Source organism: Coregonus clupeaformis, unplaced genomic scaffold (genome assembly GCF_020615455.1).
Source record: "Coregonus clupeaformis isolate EN_2021a unplaced genomic scaffold, ASM2061545v1 scaf0531, whole genome shotgun sequence".
Classification (NCBI taxonomy): Eukaryota; Metazoa; Chordata; class Actinopteri; order Salmoniformes; family Salmonidae; genus Coregonus; species Coregonus clupeaformis.
Window position 1 is genome coordinate 297501 of NW_025533986.1, and position 20196 is coordinate 317696.

The 20196-nt window shown below is 46.2% G+C and overlaps 1 pseudogene; it reads right to left on the reverse strand.

Annotated features, from left to right (window-relative positions):
- Nucleotides 1–17758, reverse strand: part of LOC121555480 — a 68854-nt pseudogene extending 51096 nt beyond the window's left edge.
- Nucleotides 17759–20196: the final 2438 nt, after the last annotated feature.

Below are 20196 nucleotides of genomic sequence, written 5' to 3' on the forward strand. Positions count from 1 at the left end.
GTGAAGACAGAGGACAGGTGTATCCAGTACTGTAGAGAAGACAGAGGACAGGTGTATCCAGTACTGTAGAGAAGACAGAGGACAGGTGTATCCAGTACTGTAGAGAAGACAGAGGACAGGTGTATCCAGTACTGTAGAGAAGACAGAGGACAGGTGTATCCAGTACTGTAGAGAAGACAGAGGACAGGTGTATCCAGTACTGTAGTGAAGACAGAGGACAGGTGTATCCAGTACTGTAGAGAAGACAGAGGACAGGTGTATCCAGTACTGTAGAGAAGACAGAGGACAGGTGTATCCAGTACTGTAGAGAAGACAGAGGACAGGTGTATCCAGTACTGTAGAGAAGACAGAGGACAGGTGTATCCAGTACTGTAGTGAAGACAGAGGACAGGTGTATCCAGTACTGTAGAGAAGACAGAGGACAGGTGTATCCAGTACTGTAGTGAAGACAGAGGGACAGGTGTATCCAGTACTGTAGAGAAGACAGAGGACAGGTGTATCCAGTACTGTAGAGAAGACAGAGGACAGGTGTATCCAGTACTGTAGAGAAGACAGAGGACAGGTGTATCCAGTACTGTAGAGAAGACAGAGGACAGGTGTATCCAGTACTGTAGAGAAGACAGAGGACAGGTGTATCCAGTACTGTAGAGAAGACAGAGGACAGGTGTATCCAGTACTGTAGAGAAGACAGAGGACAGGTGTATCCAGTACTGTAGTGAAAAAGGGGACAGGTGTATCCAGTACTGTAGAGAAGACAGAGGACAGGTGTATCCAGTACTGTAGAGAAGACAGAGGACAGGTGTATCCAGTACTGTAGAGAAGACAGAGGACAGGTGTATCCAGTACTGTAGTGAAGACAGGTGTATCCAGTACTGTAGAGAAGACAGAGGACAGGTGTATCCAGTACTGTAGAGAAGACAGAGGACAGGTGTATCCAGTACTGTAGAGAAGACAGAGGACAGGTGTATCCAGTACTGTAGAGAAGACAGAGGACAGGTGTATCCAGTACTGTAGTGGAAGACAGAGGACAGGTGTATCCAGTACTGTAGAGAAGACAGAGGACAGGTGTATCCAGTACTGTAGAGAAGACAGAGGACAGGTGTATCCAGTACTGTGGTGAAGACAGAGGACAGGTGTATCCAGTACTGTGGTGAAGACAGAGGACAGGTGTATCCAGTACTGTGGTGAAGACAGAGGACAGGTGTATCCAGTACTGTAGTGAAGACAGAGGACAGGTGTATCCAGTACTGTAGAGAAGACAGAGGACAGGTGTATCCAGTACTGTAGTGAAGACAGAGGACAGGTGTATCCAGTACTGTAGAGAAGACAGAGGACAGGTGTATCCAGTACTGTAGTGAAGACAGAGGACAGGTGTATCCAGTACTGTAGAGAAGACAGAGGACAGGTGTATCCAGTACTCTAGTGAAGACAGAGGACAGGTGTATCCAGTACTGTGGTGAAGACAGAGGACAGGTGTATCCAGTACTGTAGAGAAGACAGAGGACAGGTGTATCCAGTACTGTAGTGAAGACAGAGGACAGGTGTATCCAGTACTGTAGTGAAGACAGAGGACAGGTGTATCCAGTACTGTAGAGAAGACAGAGGACAGGTGTATCCAGTACTGTAGTGAAGACAGAGGACAGGTGTATCCAGTACTGTAGTGAAGACAGAGGACAGAGGACAGGTGTATCCAGTACTGTAGAGAAGACAGAGGACAGGTGTATCCAGTACTGTAGTGAAGACAGAGGACAGGTGTATCCAGTACTGTAGTGAAGACAGAGGACAGAGGAAGTGTATCCAGTACTGTAGAGAAGACAGAGGACAGGTGTATCCAGTACTGTAGTGAAGACAGAGGACAGGTGTATCCAGTACTGTGAGAGAAGACAGAGGACAGGTGTATCCAGTACTGTAGAGAAGACAGAGGACAGGTGTATCCAGTACTGTAGTGAAGACAGAGGACAGGTGTATCCAGTACTGTAGTGAAGACAGAGGACAGGTGTATCCAGTACTGTAGAGAAGACAGAGGACAGGTGTATCCAGTACTGTAGAGAAGACAGAGGACAGGTGTATCCAGTACTGTAGAGAAGACAGAGGACAGGTGTATCCAGTACTGTAGAGAAGACAGAGGACAGGTGTATCCAGTACTGTAGAGAAGACAGAGGACAGGTGTATCCAGTACTGTAGAGAAGACAGAGGACAGGTGTATCCAGTACTGTGATGAAGACGGAGGACAGGTGTATCCAGTACTGTAGAGAAGACAGAGGACAGGTGTATCCAGTACTGTAGAGAAGACAGAGGACAGGTGTATCCAGTACTGTAGAGAAGACAGAGGACAGGTGTATCCAGTACTGTAGAGAAGACAGAGGACAGGTGTATCCAGTACTGTAGAGAAGACAGAGGACAGGTGTATCCAGTACTGTAGAGAAGACAGAGGACAGGTGTATCCAGTACTGTAGTGAAGACAGGTGTATCCAGTACTGTAGTGAAGACAGAGGACAGGTGTATCCAGTACTGTAGAGAAGACAGAGGACAGGTGTATCCAGTACTGTAGAGAAGACAGAGGACAGGTGTATCCAGTACTGTAGAGAAGACAGAGGACAGGTGTATCCAGTACTGTAGAGAAGACAGAGGACAGGTGTATCCAGTACTGTAGAGAAGACAGAGGACAGGTGTATCCAGTACTGTAGAGAAGACAGAGGACAGGTGTATCCAGTACTGTGATGAAGACAGAGGACAGGTGTATCCAGTACTGTAGAGAAGACAGGTGTATCCAGTACTGTAGAGAAGACAGAGGACAGGTGTATCCAGTACTGTGATGAAGACAGAGGACAGGTGTATCCAGTACTGTAGAGAAGACAGAGGACAGGTGTATCCAGTACTGTGATGAAGACAGAGGACAGGTGTATCCAGTACTGTAGAGAAGACAGAGGGACAGGTGTATCCAGTACTGTAGAGAAGACAGAGGACAGGTGTATCCAGTACTGTAGAGAAGACAGAGGACAGGTGTATCCAGTACTGTAGAGAAGACAGGTGTATCCAGTACTGTAGAGAAGACAGAGGACAGGTGTATCCAGTACTGTAGAGAAGACAGAGGACAGGTGTATCCAGTACTGTAGTGAAGGACAGGTGTATCCAGTACTGTGATGAAGACAGAGGACAGGTGTATCCAGTACTGTAGAGAAGACAGAGGACAGGTGTATCCAGTACTGTAGAGAAGACAGAGGACAGGTGTATCCAGTACTGTATAGAAGACAGAGGACAGGTGTATCCAGTACTGTATAGAAGACAGAGGACAGGTGTATCCAGTACTGTGATGAAGACAGAGGACAGGTGTATCCAGTACTGTAGAGAAGACAGAGGACAGGTGTATCCAGTACTGTAGTGAAGACAGAGGACAGGTGTATCCAGTACTGTAGAGAAGACAGAGGACAGGTGTATCCAGTACTGTAGAGAAGACAGAGGACAGGTGTATCCAGTACTGTGAGAAGACAGAGGACAGGTGTATCCAGTACTGTAGAGAAGACAGAGGACAGGTGTATCCAGTACTGTAGTGAAGACAGGGGCAGGTGTATCCAGTACTGTATAGAAGACAGAGGACAGGTGTATCCAGTACTGTAGTGAAGACAGAGGACAGGTGTATCCAGTACTGTAGTGAAGACAGAGGACAGGTGTATCCAGTACTGTAGAGAAGACAGAGGACAGAGGACAGGTGTATCCAGTACTGTAGTGAAGACAGAGGACAGAGGACAGGTGTATCCAGTACTGTAGTGAAGACAGAGGACAGGTGTATCCAGTACTGTAGAGAAGACAGAGGACAGGTGTATCCAGTGCAGAGGACAGGTGTATCCAGTACTGTAGAGGGAAGACAGAGGACAGGTGTATCCAGTACTGTGAGAAGCAGAGGACAGGTGTATCCAGTACTGTAGAGAAGACAGAGGACAGGTGTATCCAGTACTGTAGAGAAGACAGAGGACAGGTGTATCCAGTACTGTAGAGAAGACAGAGGACAGGTGTATCCAGTACTGTGAGAAGACAGAGGACAGGTGTATCCAGTACTGTAGAGAAGACAGAGGACAGGTGTATCCAGTACTGTGATGAAGACAGAGGACAAGTGTATCCAGTACTGTAGTGAAGACAGAGGACAGGTGTATCCAGTACTGTAGAGAAGACAGAGGACAGGTGTATCCAGTACTGTAGAGAAGACAGAGGACAGGGTGTATCCAGTACTGTATAGAAGACAGAGGACAGGTGTATCCAGTACTGTAGAGAAGACAGAGGACAGGTGTATCCAGTACTGTAGAGAAGACAGAGGACAGGTGTATCCAGTACTGTAGTGAAGACAGAGGACAGGTGTATCCAGTACTGTAGAGAAGACAGAGGACAGGTGTATCCAGTACTGTAGAGAAGACAGAGGACAGGTGTATCCAGTACTGTAGAGAAGACAGAGGACAGGTGTATCCAGTACTGTAGAGAAGACAGAGGACAGGTGTATCCAGTACTGTAGAGAAGACAGAGGACAGGTGTATCCAGTACAGTACTGTAGAGAAGACAGAGGACAGGTGTATCCAGTACTGTAGTGAAGACAGAGGACAGGTGTATCCAGTACTGTAGAGAAGACAGAGGACAGGTGTATCCAGTACTGTAGAGAAGACAGAGGACAGGTGTATCCAGTACTGTAGAGAAGACAGAGGACAGGTGTATCCAGTACTGTAGAGAAGACAGAGGACAGGTGTATCCAGTACTGTAGAGAAGACAGAGGACAGGTGTATCCAGTACAGTACTGTAGAGAAGACAGAGGACAGGTGTATCCAGTACTGTAGAGAAGACAGAGGACAGGTGTATCCAGTACTGTAGAGAAGACAGAGGATAGGTGTATCCAGTACTGTGATGAAGACAGAGGACAGGTGTATCCAGTACTGTAGAGAAGACAGAGGACAGGTGTATCCAGTACTGTAGAGAAGACAGAGGACAGGTGTATCCAGTACTGTAGTGAAGACAGGTGTATCCAGTACTGTGATGAAGACAGAGGACAGGTGTATCCAGTACTGTAGAGAAGACATAGGACAGGTGTATCCAGTACTGTAGAGAAGACAGAGGACAGGTGTATCCAGTACTGTAGTGAAGACAGGTGTATCCAGTACTGTGATGAAGACAGAGGACAGGTGTATCCAGTACTGTAGAGAAGACAGAGGACAGGTGTATCCAGTACTGTAGAGAAGACAGAGGACAGGTGTATCCAGTGCTGTAGAGAAGACAGAGGACAGGTGTATCCAGTACTGTAGTGAAGACAGAGAAGAAGACAGGTGTATCCAGTACTGTGGTGAAGACAGAGGACAGGTGTATCCAGTACTGTAGAGAAGACAGAGGACAGGTGTATCCAGTACTGTAGAGAAGACAGAGGACTGTTACACGTGGTCTGCGGTTGTGAGGCCGGTTGGACATTCTGCCAAATTCTCTAAAACGATGTTGGAGGCGGCTTATGGTAGAGAAATTAACATTATATTATCTGGCAACAGCTCTGGTGCGTTGGATGTTCCTGCAGTCAGCAGTCCTGCAAGAGCCCTCAAAACTTGAGACATCTGTGGCATTGTGTTGTGTGACAAAACTGCACATTTTAGAGTGGCCTTTTATGGTCCCCAGCACAAGGTGCACCTGTGTAATGATCATGCTGTTTAATCAGCTTCTCTATATACATAAGTTTATACCATGACATTTGACATTCTAAATTTAATAAAACAAACTTTTGAATGTTGTTTTATGACGTGCGCTCCATAAAAGACATACCGGTAACCTGCACAAGTTTCACCCATGTAGCTTGTTGTCATGGCAATCAAATTAACACTAACAGTCAGATGTAGGATCTTAATTTGACCAGACTTTTGTTGCTGAGAATTTTCCTGTACAGCAGGAAAATGCAAACTTGTAGTGTATTTGAGTTTTAAAAAGCCTTCTAGTGCAATTTCCACTTAGAAATGTCAGACTTGATTTGCCCTAACAGAAAATGTATCATCCCCTACAAAAATGTCCATTAATTATAATTTACATAATAATTCACATTTCCTGTTGCTTCAGGATTATTTTTTATATTTCTAATATGTAAAATGGGATATAAAAGCACCGAATGAAGCCACATTAATGAGAAGGAACAACAACGAACAACAGGCGGGCTGCTGTTTAATCTGAATGCAGTTGTTGTAGACAAGGACGGGGAGTGCAGAAAAATAGCCTCCATTAGCCTTGCTAGCTAGTTGGCTAACTTAGCTGGCTAACTAGCGCAGCTAGCTTCTTTACATCGATTGGATGCAGTCAAGACAGGCACCACCAGATGGTATGATAGATAACCTATGGCAGCAACATGTTGGTCTGACTAGCACTAGTATACCTACTCCTCCCTCCACAGCACAAGCCCCTTCCCCCGCCCTGTTGCCCAAGCAGAGCAGCACCCCTCTCTGACAAAAATGTTACATACAAACCACATGTATTTAGACTATCCGGATATCAGATATTTTTTTTTTTAAGGATATTATTCAAATAGTGAAAATATTTCAAATTGCCCATCCATATTTTGTGTGTGTGTGTGTGTGTGTTAGTGAGCTGCGGGTTGACTCATAACCCGCAGTCCCCGTGGTTGACCCATAACCCGCGAGTCCCGTGGTTGACCAAACCCGCAGTCCCGTGGTTGACTCATAACCCGCAGTCCCCGTGGTTGACCCATAACCGGATCCCGTGGTTGACCCATAACCCGCAGTCCCCGTGGTTGACTCATAACCCGCAGTCCCCGTGGTTGACCCTATAACCCGCAGTCCCCGTGGTTGACCCTATAACCCGCAGTCCCCGTGGTTGACCCTATAACCCGCAGTCCCCATGGTTATTTCCGCAGGGCGGGAGGGTTTAGGGTCATTACATAGTGTGGAAGAACAGCGGGGGGGGTGAAGGGCGGGTTGAATAAAGAGAAAACAATCATTCTTGTTCAATTTCTATCTACAGTATAGGCTAGAATGAGGTTTGTCTTTCATTATTTGATGCTATCTGACATTAGTGAGTAAGCCTGAGCTTTAGGGTCTAACTAAAACACGCCAAACGCTTTTTGGGAAACGGGCAGAAACAGTTACGATCGATCCACTGAGGCAAAAAAAGGACAATGTCAGAGTTGAATTGAATAAAGAGAAAAGCTGTGAAATGGAGAGTTAAAAGTTTGGGAGAAGGGGAGGGCCAGAACAGTGATGTTGTGAATGATTTGGTGAAGTGGTAAACAGGATTGATAGCAGTGTCTGCTGTGTTATCTGTGGTGATTGTGAGGCGCTATACAAATTCGACAAGTGACAAGACGGGGACTTCAAATAGGCCTATGGCACGTCAAGGGGAACTGTAGCCTGCTGTTCCAGATGGGCTAAATTGAAACTGATACCTGGACATGCGTCCAAACCGAACTGAAATCTGATCAGAAACATGTTGGGTCGTTTTCACAGCTTTCTACAGTGGGGAAAAAAGTATTTAGTCAGCCACCAATTGTGCAAGTTCTCCAACTTAAAAAGATGAGAGAGGCCTGTAATTTTCATCATAGGTACACGTCAACTATGACAGACAAAATGAGAAAAAAATTCCAGAAAATCACATTGTAGGATTTTAATGAATTTATTTGCAAATTATGGTGGAAAATAAGTATTTGGTCAATAACAAAAGTTTCTCAATACTTTGTTATATACCCTTTGTTGGCAATGACACAGGTCAAACGTTTTCTGTAAGTCTTCACAAGGCTTTCACACACTGTTGCTGGTATTTTGGCCCATTCCTCCATGCAGATCTCCCTCTAGAGCAGTGATGTTTTGGGGCTGTCACTGGGCAACACAGACTTTCAACTCCCTCCAAAGATTGTCTATGGGGTTGAGATCTGGAGACTGGCTAGGCCACTCCAGGACCATGAAATGCTCTACGAAGCCACTCCTTCGTTGCTCCGGGCGGTGTGTTTGGGATCATTGTCATGCTGAAAGACCCAGCCACGTTTCATCTTCAATGCTCTTGGTGATGGTAGGAGGTTTTCACCAAAATCTCACGATACATGGCCCCATTCATTCTTTCCTTTACACGGATCAGTCGTCCCTGGTCCCTTTGCTGAAAAAACAGCCCCAAAGCATGATGTTTCCACCCCCATGCTTCACAGTAGGTATGGTGTTCTTTGGATGCAACTCAGCATTCTTTGTCCTCCAAACACGACGAGTTGAGTTTTTACCAAAAAAGTTCTATTTTGGTTTCATCTGACCATATGACATTCTCCCAATCCTCTTCTGGATCATCCAAATGCACTCTAGCAAACTTCAGACGGGCCTGGACATGTACTGGCTTAAGCAGGGGGACACGTCTTGCATTGCAGGATTTGAGTCCCTGGCGGCGTAGGTGTTACTGATGGTAGGCTTTGTTACTTTGGTCCCAGCTCCTAAAGGTCATTCACTCGGTCCCCCGTGTGGTTCTGGGATTTTTGCTCACCGTTCTTGTGATCATTTTGACCCCATGGGGTGAGATCTTGCGTGGAGCCCCAGATCGAGGGAGATTATCAGTGCTCTTGTATGTCTTCCATTTCCTAATAATTGCTCCCACAGTTGATTTCTTCAAACCAAGCTGCTTACCTATTGCAGATCCAGTCTTCCCAGCCTGGTGCAGGTCTACAATTTTGTTTCTGGTGTCCTTTGACAGCTCTTTGGTCTTGGCCATAGTGGAGTTTGGGAGGTGACTGTTTGAGGTTGTGGACAGGTATCTTTATACTGATAACAAGTTCAAACAGGTGCCATTAATACAGGTAACGAGTGGAGGACAGAGGAGCCTTTTAAAGAAGAAGTTACAGGTCTGTGAGAGCCAGAAATCTTGCTTGTTTGTAGGTGACCAAATACTTATTTTCCACCATAATTTGCAAATAAATTCATAAAAAATCCTACAATGTGATTTTCTGGAATTTTTTTCTCAATTTGTCTGTCATAGTTCACGGTGTACCCATGATGAAAATTACAGGCCTCTCTCATCTTTTTAAGTTGGAGAACTTGCACAATTATGGCTGACTAAATACTTTTTTCCCCCCACTGTATGTCCTTACAACCGGTCAAACTGATGTAATTTGGAAATTCTGCACAGAAAATCTGTCAGATTTTTCTCCCGGTCCCTAAACATCATTGCCCGCAAAAGAAGCAGAGATATGACACAGAAAACTTTACTGATGTCAACTAAATTGAAGCAGTCATTCTATTATTTATGGCATTCTGGTGAGCAAGGCCTTATTTAGTCTTCCAATGTGGTCCTGTGGTAGAGCATGGCGCTTGTAACGCCAGGGTAGTGGGGTCGATCCCGGGACCACCCATACGTAAAAATGTATGCGCCCACATGACTTTAAGTCGCTTTGGATAAAAGCGTCTGCTAAACGGCTTATTATTATTATTATCTATTTTTCTGCATGATAGACAGCCTACAGCCCGGTTTCCTTCAACCATACTGTTGGTTGGAATAGATTGATCAAGAAAGATCGTTTTGACTCTGGACTGCGCTGGGACACATCTGTTAGAGTTGGGAATTGGCACTTTCTACAAACCAAGATGTGATCATTCCGTCGAGGGGGAGATTCTTCTCTTGGCTTCAGCACAAGAATGTTCCAGAAGTTTCCAGACCTACGTCCCAAATATCACTGTATTCCTAAATAGTCCACTACTTTTGACCAGAGCCGATAGGCCACTAGTCAAAAGTAGTGCACTATATAGGGAATATGCATGATATGTAGGCCTAAATATCTTATTTCTGAACGATCAACAGTACAGAGTTGGAGAAAAACCAAGTCATATATTCAAAGAACTAATCAGAAGTGTGGATGAGGTGAGAGCCAGAATTCCATTATTTTTCTTCCTATAGCTTGTTTCTCTATCTTTTATTTCCATGACTGATAAAAACTCATGTTCCCACACTCTCTCTCGTCTACAGCAGACATATTGTGAGCAATATGTTAGGAACATCAAATAACAATACAATCACAGTGTCGAATCGCAATACAGCACCTACATTGAGGGAAAAAGTATTTGTTCCCCTGCTGATTTTGTACGTTTGCCCACTGACAAAGACATGATCAGTCTATAATTTTAATGAGTAGTTTTATTTGAACAGTGAGAGACAGAATAACAACAAAAAATCCAGAAAAACGCATGTAAAAAATGTTATAAATTGATTTGCATTTTAATGAGGGAAATAAGTATTTGACCCCTCTGCAAAACATGACTTAGTACTTGGTGGCAAAACCCTTGTTGGTAATCACAGAGGTCAGACGTTTCTTGTAGTTGGCCACCAGGTTTGCACACACATCTCAGGAGGGATTTTGTTCCACTCTCTTTGCAGATCTTCTCCAAGTCATTAAGGTTTCGAGGCTGACGTTTAGCAACTCGAACCTTCAGCTGCCTCCACAGATTTTCTATGGGATTAAGGTCTGGAGACTGGCTAGGCCACTCCAGGACCTTAATGTGCTTCTTCTTGAGCCACTCCTTTGTTGCCTTGGGCGTGTGTTTTGGGTCATTGTCATGCTGGAATACCCATCCACGACCCATTTTCAATGCCCTGGCTGAGGGAAGGAGGTTCTCACCCAAGATTTGACGGTACACGGCGCCGTCCATCGTCCCTTTGTTGCGATGAAGTTGTCCTGTCCCCTTAGCAGAAAAACACCCCCAAAGCATAATGTTTCCACCTCCATGTTTGACGGTGGGGATGGTGTTCTTGGGATCATAGGCAGCATTCTCCTCCTCCAAACACGGCGAGTTGAGTTGATGCCAAAGAGCTCGATTTTGGTCTCATCTGACCACAACACTTTCACCCAGTTCTCCTCTGAATCATTCAGATGTTCATTGGCAAACTTCGGAGACGGCCCTGTATATGTGCTTTCTTGAGCAGGGGGACCTTGCGGGCGCTGCAGGATTTCAGTCCTTCACGGCGTAGTGTGTTACCAATTGTTTTCTTGGTGACTATGGTCCCAGCTGCCTTGAGATCATTGACAAGATCCTCCCGTGTAGTTCTGGGCTGATTCCTCACCGTTCCTCATGATCATTGCAACTCCACGGGTGAGATCTTGCATGGGAGCCCCAGGCCGAGGAGATTGACAGTTCTTTTGTGTTTCTTCCATTGCGCGAATAATCGCACCAACTGTTGTCACCTTCTCACCAAGCTGCTTGGCGATGGTCTTGTAGCCCATTCTAGCCTTGTGTAGGTCTACAATCTTTGTCCCTGACATCCTTGGAGAGCTCTTTGGTCTTGGCCATGGTGGAGAGTTTGGAATCTGATTGATTGATTTCGCTTGTGGACAGGTGTCTTTTATACAGGTAACAAGCTGAGATTAGGAGCACTCCCCGTAAGAGTGTGCTCCTAATCTCAGCTCAGTTACCCGTATAAAAGACACCTGGGAGCCAGAAATCTTCTGATTAAGAGGGGGTCAAATACATATTTCCCTCATTAAAATGCAAATCAATTTATAACATTTTTGACATGCGATTTTCTGGATTTTTTTGTTGTTATTCTGTCTCTCACTATTCAAATAAACCTACCATTAAAATTATAGACTGATCATTTCTTTGTCAGTGGGCAAATGTACAAAAATCAGCAGGGGATCAAATACTTTTTCCCTCACGAAGTCATGTGATAATATCGTATCGTGAGGTCCTTGGCAATTCCCAGCCCTACAAGGTACATCAGGTAGCCTAGCGGTTAAGAGCGTTGGGCCAGTAACGGAAAGGTTGCTGGTTCGAATCCCGACCCGGCAAGGTGGAAAAAATCTAAGGCCGCTGCCCTTGAGCAAGGCAGTTAACCCGAACAACAACTGTTCCCTGGGCACGATGATGTGGACGTCTGATTCAGAGGGTTTGGGTTAAATGTGGAAGACATATTTTGGTTGAATGCATTCAGTTGAACAACTGACTAGGTGTCCCCTTCCCTAATATTTTACATTTTAGTCATTTAGCAGACGCTCTTATCCAGAGCGACTTACAGGAGCAATTAGGGTTAAGTGCCTTGCTCAAGGGGCACATTTAGTCATTTAGCAGACGCTCTAGACCAGAGCGACTCACAAAGATGCATTCAACCTATAGCCAGTGGGATAACCACTTTAGCAATTTTTTTATTTTTTATTTGTTTGGGGTGTGGGGGGTAGAAGGAGTTACTTTATCCTATCCCAGGTATTCCTTAAAGAGGTGGGGTTTCAAATGTCTCCGGAAGGTGGTGAGCGACTCCGCTGTGTGGGGGGGGTAGAAGGATTACTTTATCCTATCCCAGGTATTCCTTAAAGAGGTGGGGTTTCAAATGTCTCCGGAAGGTGGTGAGCGAATCCGCTGTGTGTGAGGGGGGGTGGGGGGGTAGAAGGATTACTTTATCCTACTCCGGTATTCCTTAAAGAGGTGGGGGGTTTCAAATGTCTCCGGAAGGTGGTGAGTGACTCCGCTGTGTGTGGGGGGGGTAGAAGGATTGCTTTATCCTATCCCAGGTATTCCTTAAAGAGGTGGGGTTTCAAATGTCTCCGGAAGGTGACATTGTTCATAGGAGTGATGGTACATCCTCAACTGTGCTTTGAAACGTGGTCTGATTTTTATGTTTTGTAGGTCTACACAGAAAACAGGCAATAATATATACAAAATCTGTAACTAGCAACTGTACTTCTGCAGATGGAACATGGTTTCCTCCACAGCAATACAGTATCGTCAATCTCATAAACCCCAGACTCTCTTACCTGAACAGGGAAGATCTTCACAGCCACATATTCACTCATCAGTTGGGCCTTCCACACACAGCCGAAGCGCCCCCTAGCCTTCACCTCCAGTAACTGCAGAGGCTTCAGCCCCACCATGGGAGAGGGAGGGGTTTGCCCGGGGTCCTGACACACAGACAGAGAGAGGGAGAAAGCACTACAACCTGATGAACAATTCCATATCACATTCCATTAATTCCATATCACATTCCATTAATTCCATATCACATTCCATTAATTCCATATCACATTCCATCAATTCCATATCACATTCCATCAATTCCATCACATTCCATCAAATTCCATATCACATTCCATCAATTCCATATCACATTCCATCAATTCCATATCACATTCCATCAATTCCATATCACATTCCATCAATTCATATCACATTCCATCAATTCTCTGATACTTTCCTTGACCTTCTTTATGCGTAGGTGTTTGGCTGTGATCCTTTGCCAATAATTGTTCTTTTAACAAAATCAGATCTTTTGCCAAGTAATTATGCAAGAGATCAGAATTGGGCTGCCTGTGTAAACACAATTTCAGAAACTGTCTTGTTTGTGCTGATATAGAATCATAATGAATAAAGAATTCTTTCAGATGATATGGTCCCTGGGGGACGTGATCCTAAAGCAGATGGAATGGTCCCTGGGGACGGATCCTAGAGCAGATGATATGGTCCCTGGGGGACGTGATCCTAAAGCAGATGAATGGTCCCTGGGGACGTGATCCTAGAGCAGATGAATGGTCCCTGGGGGACGTGATCCTAGAGCAGATGAGGTGGTCCTTGGGGACGGATCCTAGAGCAGATGATACTGGTCCTTGGGGACGTGATCCTAGAGCAGAGGAATGGTCCCTGGGGGACGGATCCTAGAGCAGATGAATGGTCCCTGGGGGACGTGATCCTAGAGCAGATGATATGGTCCCTGGGGGAGGATCCTAGAGCAGATGATATGGTCCTGGGGACGGATCCCAAAGCAGATGATATGGTCCTTGGGGGACGTGATCCTAGAGCAGATGATATGGTCCCTGGGGAACCTGATCCTAGAGCAGATGATATGGTCCCTGGGGACGTGATCCCTAGAGCAGATGATATGGTCCCTGGCGGACGGATCCCTCGCAAGCAGATGATCATGTGGGTCCCTGGGGACGTGATCCTGGGAGCTTAGATGATATGGTCCCTGGGGGGACGGATCCTAAAGCAGATGATATGGTCCTTGGGGACGTGACAAGTCCTAGAGCAGATGATATGGTCCCTGGGGGACGTGATCCTAAAGCGATGATATGGTCGTGGGGACGTGATCCTAGAGCAGATGATATGGTCCCTGGGGGACGTGATCCTAGAGCAGATGATATGGTCCCTGGGGGACGTGATCCTAGAGCAGATGATATGGTCCCTGGGGGTACGTGATCCTAGAGCAGATGATATGGTCCCTGGGGGACGTGATCCTAGAGCAGATAATGGCAGCACGAGATGTAGAGTGGATGATATGGTCCCCTGGGGACGTGATCCTAGAGCAGATGATATGGTCCCTGGGGGACGTGATCCCGGAGAGCAGATGATATGGTCCCTGGGGGGACGTGATCCTAGAGCAGATGATATGGTCCCTGGGGACGTGATCCAGACAGATGATATGGTCCCTGGGGGACGTGATCCTAGAGCAGATGATATGGTCCTGGGGGACGTGATCCTAAAGCAGATGATATGGTCCCTGGGGGACGTGATCCTAGAGCAGATGATATGGTCCCTGGGGGACGTGATCCTAGAAGCAGAGGATATGGTCCCTGGGGACGGATCCTAGAGCAGATGATATGGTCCCTGGGGACGTGATCCTAGAGCAGATGATATGGTCCACTGGGGACGGATCCTAGAGCAGATGATATGAAGGTCCCTGGGGGACGGGATCCTAGAGCAGATGATATGGTCCCTGGGGGACGTGATCCTAAAGCAGATGATATGGTCCCTAGGGGGGACGTGATCCTAGAGAGAGCAGATGATATGGTCCCTGAAAGCGTGATCCTAAAGCAGATGATATGGTCCCAGGGGAACCTGATCCTAAAGCAGATGATATGGTACCTAGAGAGCGTGATCCTAAAGCAGATGATATGGTCCTTGGGACTGATCCTAAAGCAGATGATATTGTCCCTGGGGCGTGATCCTAGAATCAGATGATATGGTCCCTGGGGGACGTGATCCTAGAGCAGATGATATGGTCCCTTGGGGACGTGATCCTAAAAGCAGATGATATGGTCCCTTGGGGACGTGATCCTAAAGCAGTGGTCCTGGGGACGTGATCCTAGAGCAGATGATATGGTCCTGGGGACGTGATCCTAGAGCAGATGATATGGTCCTAGGGCAGATCCTAGAGCAGATGATATGGTCCCAGGGGAACCTGATCCTAAAGCAGATGATATGGTCCCTGGGGGACGTGATCCTAGATCAGCAATAAGATGATATGGTCCCTGGGGGACGTGATCCTAAAGCAGATGATATGGTCCCTGGGGACGTGATCCTAGAGCAGATGATATGGTCCCTGGGGGACGTGATCCTAGAGCAGATGATATGGTCCCTGGGGGACGTGATCCTAAAGCAGATGATATGGTCCCAGGGGGACGTGATCCTAAAGCAGATGATATGGTCTCCTGGGGGACGGATCCTAGAGCAGATGATATGGTCCCTGGGGACGTGATCCTAGAGCAGATGATATGGTCCCGGGGGACTTGATCCTAGAGCAGATGATATGGTCCCTGGGGGACGTGATCCTAGAAGCAGATGATATGGTCCCTGGGGACGTGATACCTAGAGCAGATGAAATTCCCTGAGGGCGTGATCCTAGAGCAGATGATATGGTCCCTGGGGACGTGATCCTAAAGAAGAAGCAGATGATATGGCCTGAGGCCATTTCCTAGAAACGAAAATGATATGGTCCCTGGGGACGTGATCCTAAAGCAGATGATATGGTCCCTGGGGACGTGATCCTAAAGCAGATGATAAGGTCCCAGGGGGACGTGATCCTAAAAGCAGATGATATGGTCCCTGGGGGACGGATCCTAGAGCAGATGATACGGGTCCCTGGGGACGTGATCCTAGAGCAGATGATAACTGGTCCCTGGGGGACTGATCCTAGAGCAGATGATATGGTCCCTGGGGACGTGATCCTAGAGCAGATGATATGGTCCCTGGGGACGCTGATCCTAGAGCAGATGATATGGTCCCTGCGTGATCCTAGAGCAGATGATATGGTCCCTGGGGACGTGATCCTAAAGCAGATGATATGGTCACAGAGGACGTGATCCTAGGAAACCAGATGATATGGTCCCTGGGGGCGTGATCCTAGAGCAGATGATATGGTCCCTGGGGGCGTGATCCTAGAAGCAGATGATATGGTCCCTGGGGGCGTGATCCTAGAAGCGGATGATATGGTCCTGAAACCTGATCCTAGAGCAGATGATATGGTCCCTGGGACGTGATCCTAAAGCAGATGATATGGTCCACAGAGCGTGATCCTAGAGCGAATGATATGAGGAGCCTGGGGCGTGATCCTAGAGCAGATGATATGGTCCCTGGGGGGCGTGATCCTATAAGCAGATGATATGGTCCCTGAGGCGTGATCTAGAGCAGATGATATGGTCCCTGGGGAGCGTGATCTAGAGCAGATGATATGAACCTGGGACGTGATCCTAGAGCAGATGACCATGGTCCCTGGGGACGTGATCCTAGAGCAGATGATATGAGTCCTGGGGGACGTGATCCTAAAGCAGATGATGTGGTCCCTGAGGCGTGATCCTAGAGCAGATGATATGGTCCCTGGGGGACGTGATCCTAGAGCAGATATGGTCCCTGGGGACGTGATCCTAGAAACAGATGATATGGTCCACAGGGCGTGATCCTAGAGCAGATGATATGGTCTAGGGGACGTGATCTAGATCAGATGATATGGTCCCTGGGGGGCGTGATCCTGAATCCAGATGATATGGTCCTGGGGACGTGATCTAGAAGCGAATGATATGGTCCCTGGGGACGTGATCCTAGAGCAGATGAATGGTCCTGAGGCGGCATTTCCTAGAGCAGATGATGGTCCCTGGGACGTGATCCTAAAACAGATATGGTCCTGGGGACGTGATCCTAGAGCAGATGATATGGTCCCCTGGGGAGCGTGATCCTAAAGCAGATGATATGAACCCTGGGGGCGTGATCTCAGGAAGCAGATGATATGGTACCCTGGGACGTGATCCCTAGAAGCAGATGATATGGTCCCTGGGGACGTGATCCTAAAGCAGATGATATGGTCCTGGGGACGTGATCCTAGAGCAGATGATATGGTCCCTGGGGGCGTGATCCTAAGCAGATGATATGAGTCCCAGGGGGACGTGATCCTAAAGCCAGATGATATGGTCCCTGGGGACGATCCTAGAGCAGATGATATGGTCCCTGGGGACGTGATCCTAGAGCAGATGATATGGTCCCTGGGGACGTGATCCTAGACAGATGATATGGTCCCTGGGGGACGATGATCCTAGAGCAGATGATATGGTCCCTCGGGGACGTGATCTAAGAGCAGATGATATGGTCCCTGGGGACGTGATCCTAGATCAGCACTAGTTGAAGTGGAGTGGTCTCACCTCACTGATGTCAACATGTCCGTAGGGTGATTTTCAAAGTGTCGGTACATCCACAGAGCCAGTAGCAGGGTCAGCGACAGAACACACAGAGCTAGCAGACTGTACACCAGGATATTCCAACAGAGACGGCACTCTGGGAGGGGGACGGATTTTCACTTGGGAGGAGAAGAGATCATAGGTCAATCAACCAGTAAGTCAGTCAGTCAGTTTTTTTTTTTTAAGAATGGGGTTCAAAGGTCATGTCCACTCACCCCTGTTGCCGGCGGGCGATGACAGGTCAGGAAGGTGTGGGAACCCCTCCGGTGCAGTAGGGGTTCCCCTCACAGCAGCAGAAAGAACACCTGCCGGGGATTCACTTCCCTGGACACACACTCCTGCCTGACGAGAGAGACACATTCCTATTACCAAATGTTACTCTCATCACGTCTGTAATACTGCTAGAATGATTTGAGAGTAAGGCCATTGTAACCTCATGGTGTTACATACAGTTTACATACACCTTAGCCAAAATACATTTAAACTCAGTTTTTCACAATTCCTGACATTTAATCCTAGTGTAAAAATTCCCTGTCTTAGGTCAGTTAGGATCACCACTTTATTTTAAGAATGTGAAATGTCAGAATAATAGTAGAGATAATATTATTTCAGCTTTTTATTTATTTCATCCACATTCCCAGTGGGTCAGAAGTTTACAAGCCATACACTCGATTAGTATTTGGTAGCATTGCCTTTAAATTGTTTAACTTGGGTCAAACGTTTGGGTAGCTTTCCACAAGCTTCCCACAATAAGTTGGGTGCATTTTGGCCCATTCCTCCTGACAGAGCTGGTGTAACTGGAGTCAGGTTTGTAGGCCTCCTTGCTGCGCACACACTCTTGTTCAGTTCTGCCCTCAAATTGTCTATGGGATTGAGGTCAGGGCTTTGTGATGGCCACTCCCAATACCTTGACTTTGTTGTCCTTAAGCCATTTTGCCACAACTCAGAAAGTATGCTTGGGGTCATTGTCCATTTGGAAGACCCATTTGCGGACCAAGCTTTAACTTCCTGACTGATGTCTTGAGATGTTGCTTCAATATATCCACAAAAGTATGATCTTTGTCCCCATGTGCAGTTGCAAAACCGTAGTCTGGCTTTTTAATGGCGGTTTTGGAGCAGTAGCTTCTTCCTTGCTGAGCGGCCTTTCAGGTTATGTTCGATATAGGACTGCTTTTTACTGTGGAGATAGATACTTTTGTACCCGTTCCTCCAGCATCTTCACAAGGTCCTTTGCTGTTGTTCTGGGATTGATTTGCACTTTTCGCACCAAAGTATATTCATCTCTAGGAGACAGAACGCGTCTCCTTCCTGAGCGGTATGGACGGCTGCGTTGTCCCATGGTGTTTATACTTTAAGGCGACTATTGTTTGTACAGATGAACGTAGTACCTTCAGGCGTTTGGAAATTGCTCCCAAGGATGAACCAGACTTGTGGGAGGTCTACCATTTTTTTTCTGAGGTCTTGGCTGATTTCTTTTGATTTTCCTATGATGTCAAGCAAAGAGGCACTGAGTTTGAAGGTAGGCCTTGAAATACATCCACAGGTACACCTCCAATTGACTCAAATTATGTCAATCAGCCTATCAAAAGCTTTCTAAAGCCATGACATAATTTTCTGGAAATTTTCCAAGCTGTTGAAAGGCAGCAGTCAACTTAATCATGTAAAGTTCTGACCCACTGGAATTGTGATACAGTGAATTATAAGTGAAATAATCTGTCTGTAAACAATTGTTGGAAAAAATTACTTATGTCATGCACAAAGTAGATGTCCTAACCGACTCCAAAATATAGTTTGTTAACAAGAAATGTGTGGGAGTGGTTGAAAAACAAGTTTTAATGACTCCAACCTAAGTGTATGTAAACTTCCCGAACTTCACCAGCTCTGTCAGGAGGAATGGGCCAAAATTCACCCAACTTATTGTGGGGAAGCTTGTGGAAGGCTACCCGAAATGTTTGACCCAAGTTAAACAAGTTAAAAAGCAACGCTACCAAATACTAATTGAGTGTATGTAAACTTCCCGATTTCAACTGTAGTTGATCTGTGAATTGATTTGTATTTCCAATGCGCATAGTATTTTTTGTTATTACACAAGTGGAATAAGGACCAATGCCGTCTATCGTAACTGACGGCTTTAGATGAAGACCGGCATGAAAATAAAATAACCGACACAACAATACGTATTTTGTATAATATTTTAAAGACGGGGACTCACCAGGCATTACGTGCAGTTGAGTCACATAGGAAATAGAATGAAATGAATAGAACGGGGCTTGGAACCTCTAATCCTGGCAATTTGAGTGGTAAACTCAGGGGTACACTCTCAATGGCTGGGGTATTGTGATGCAATCATTTCCATGGTAATGGTGGAAACGTTCATTCAAATGGGATGTCAACTTCTGTGGCTCATGCAATGGAACGCATTGTTTGTGACGTCAGCTGAGTTGAAATCAACAAATCACAGCACATATTGATGGGTTCACTCGCTTTGCTCCTACAGTGGGGGGAAAAAAGTATTTAGTAGCCACCATTGTGTACCACAAAATGAGAGAGGCTGTAATTTCTATCATAGGTACATCGCCAACTATGACAGACAAATTGAGATTTTTTCTCTCCAGAAAACTGCTATCAGAGGGGGGAATTTTAATGAATTTATTTGCAAAATTATGGTGGAAAATAAGTATTTGGTCACCTACAAACAAGCATGATTTCTGTCTCTCACAGACCTGTAACTTCTTCTTTAAGAGGGCTCCTCCGTTCATGCGTATTAATGGTATCTGTTT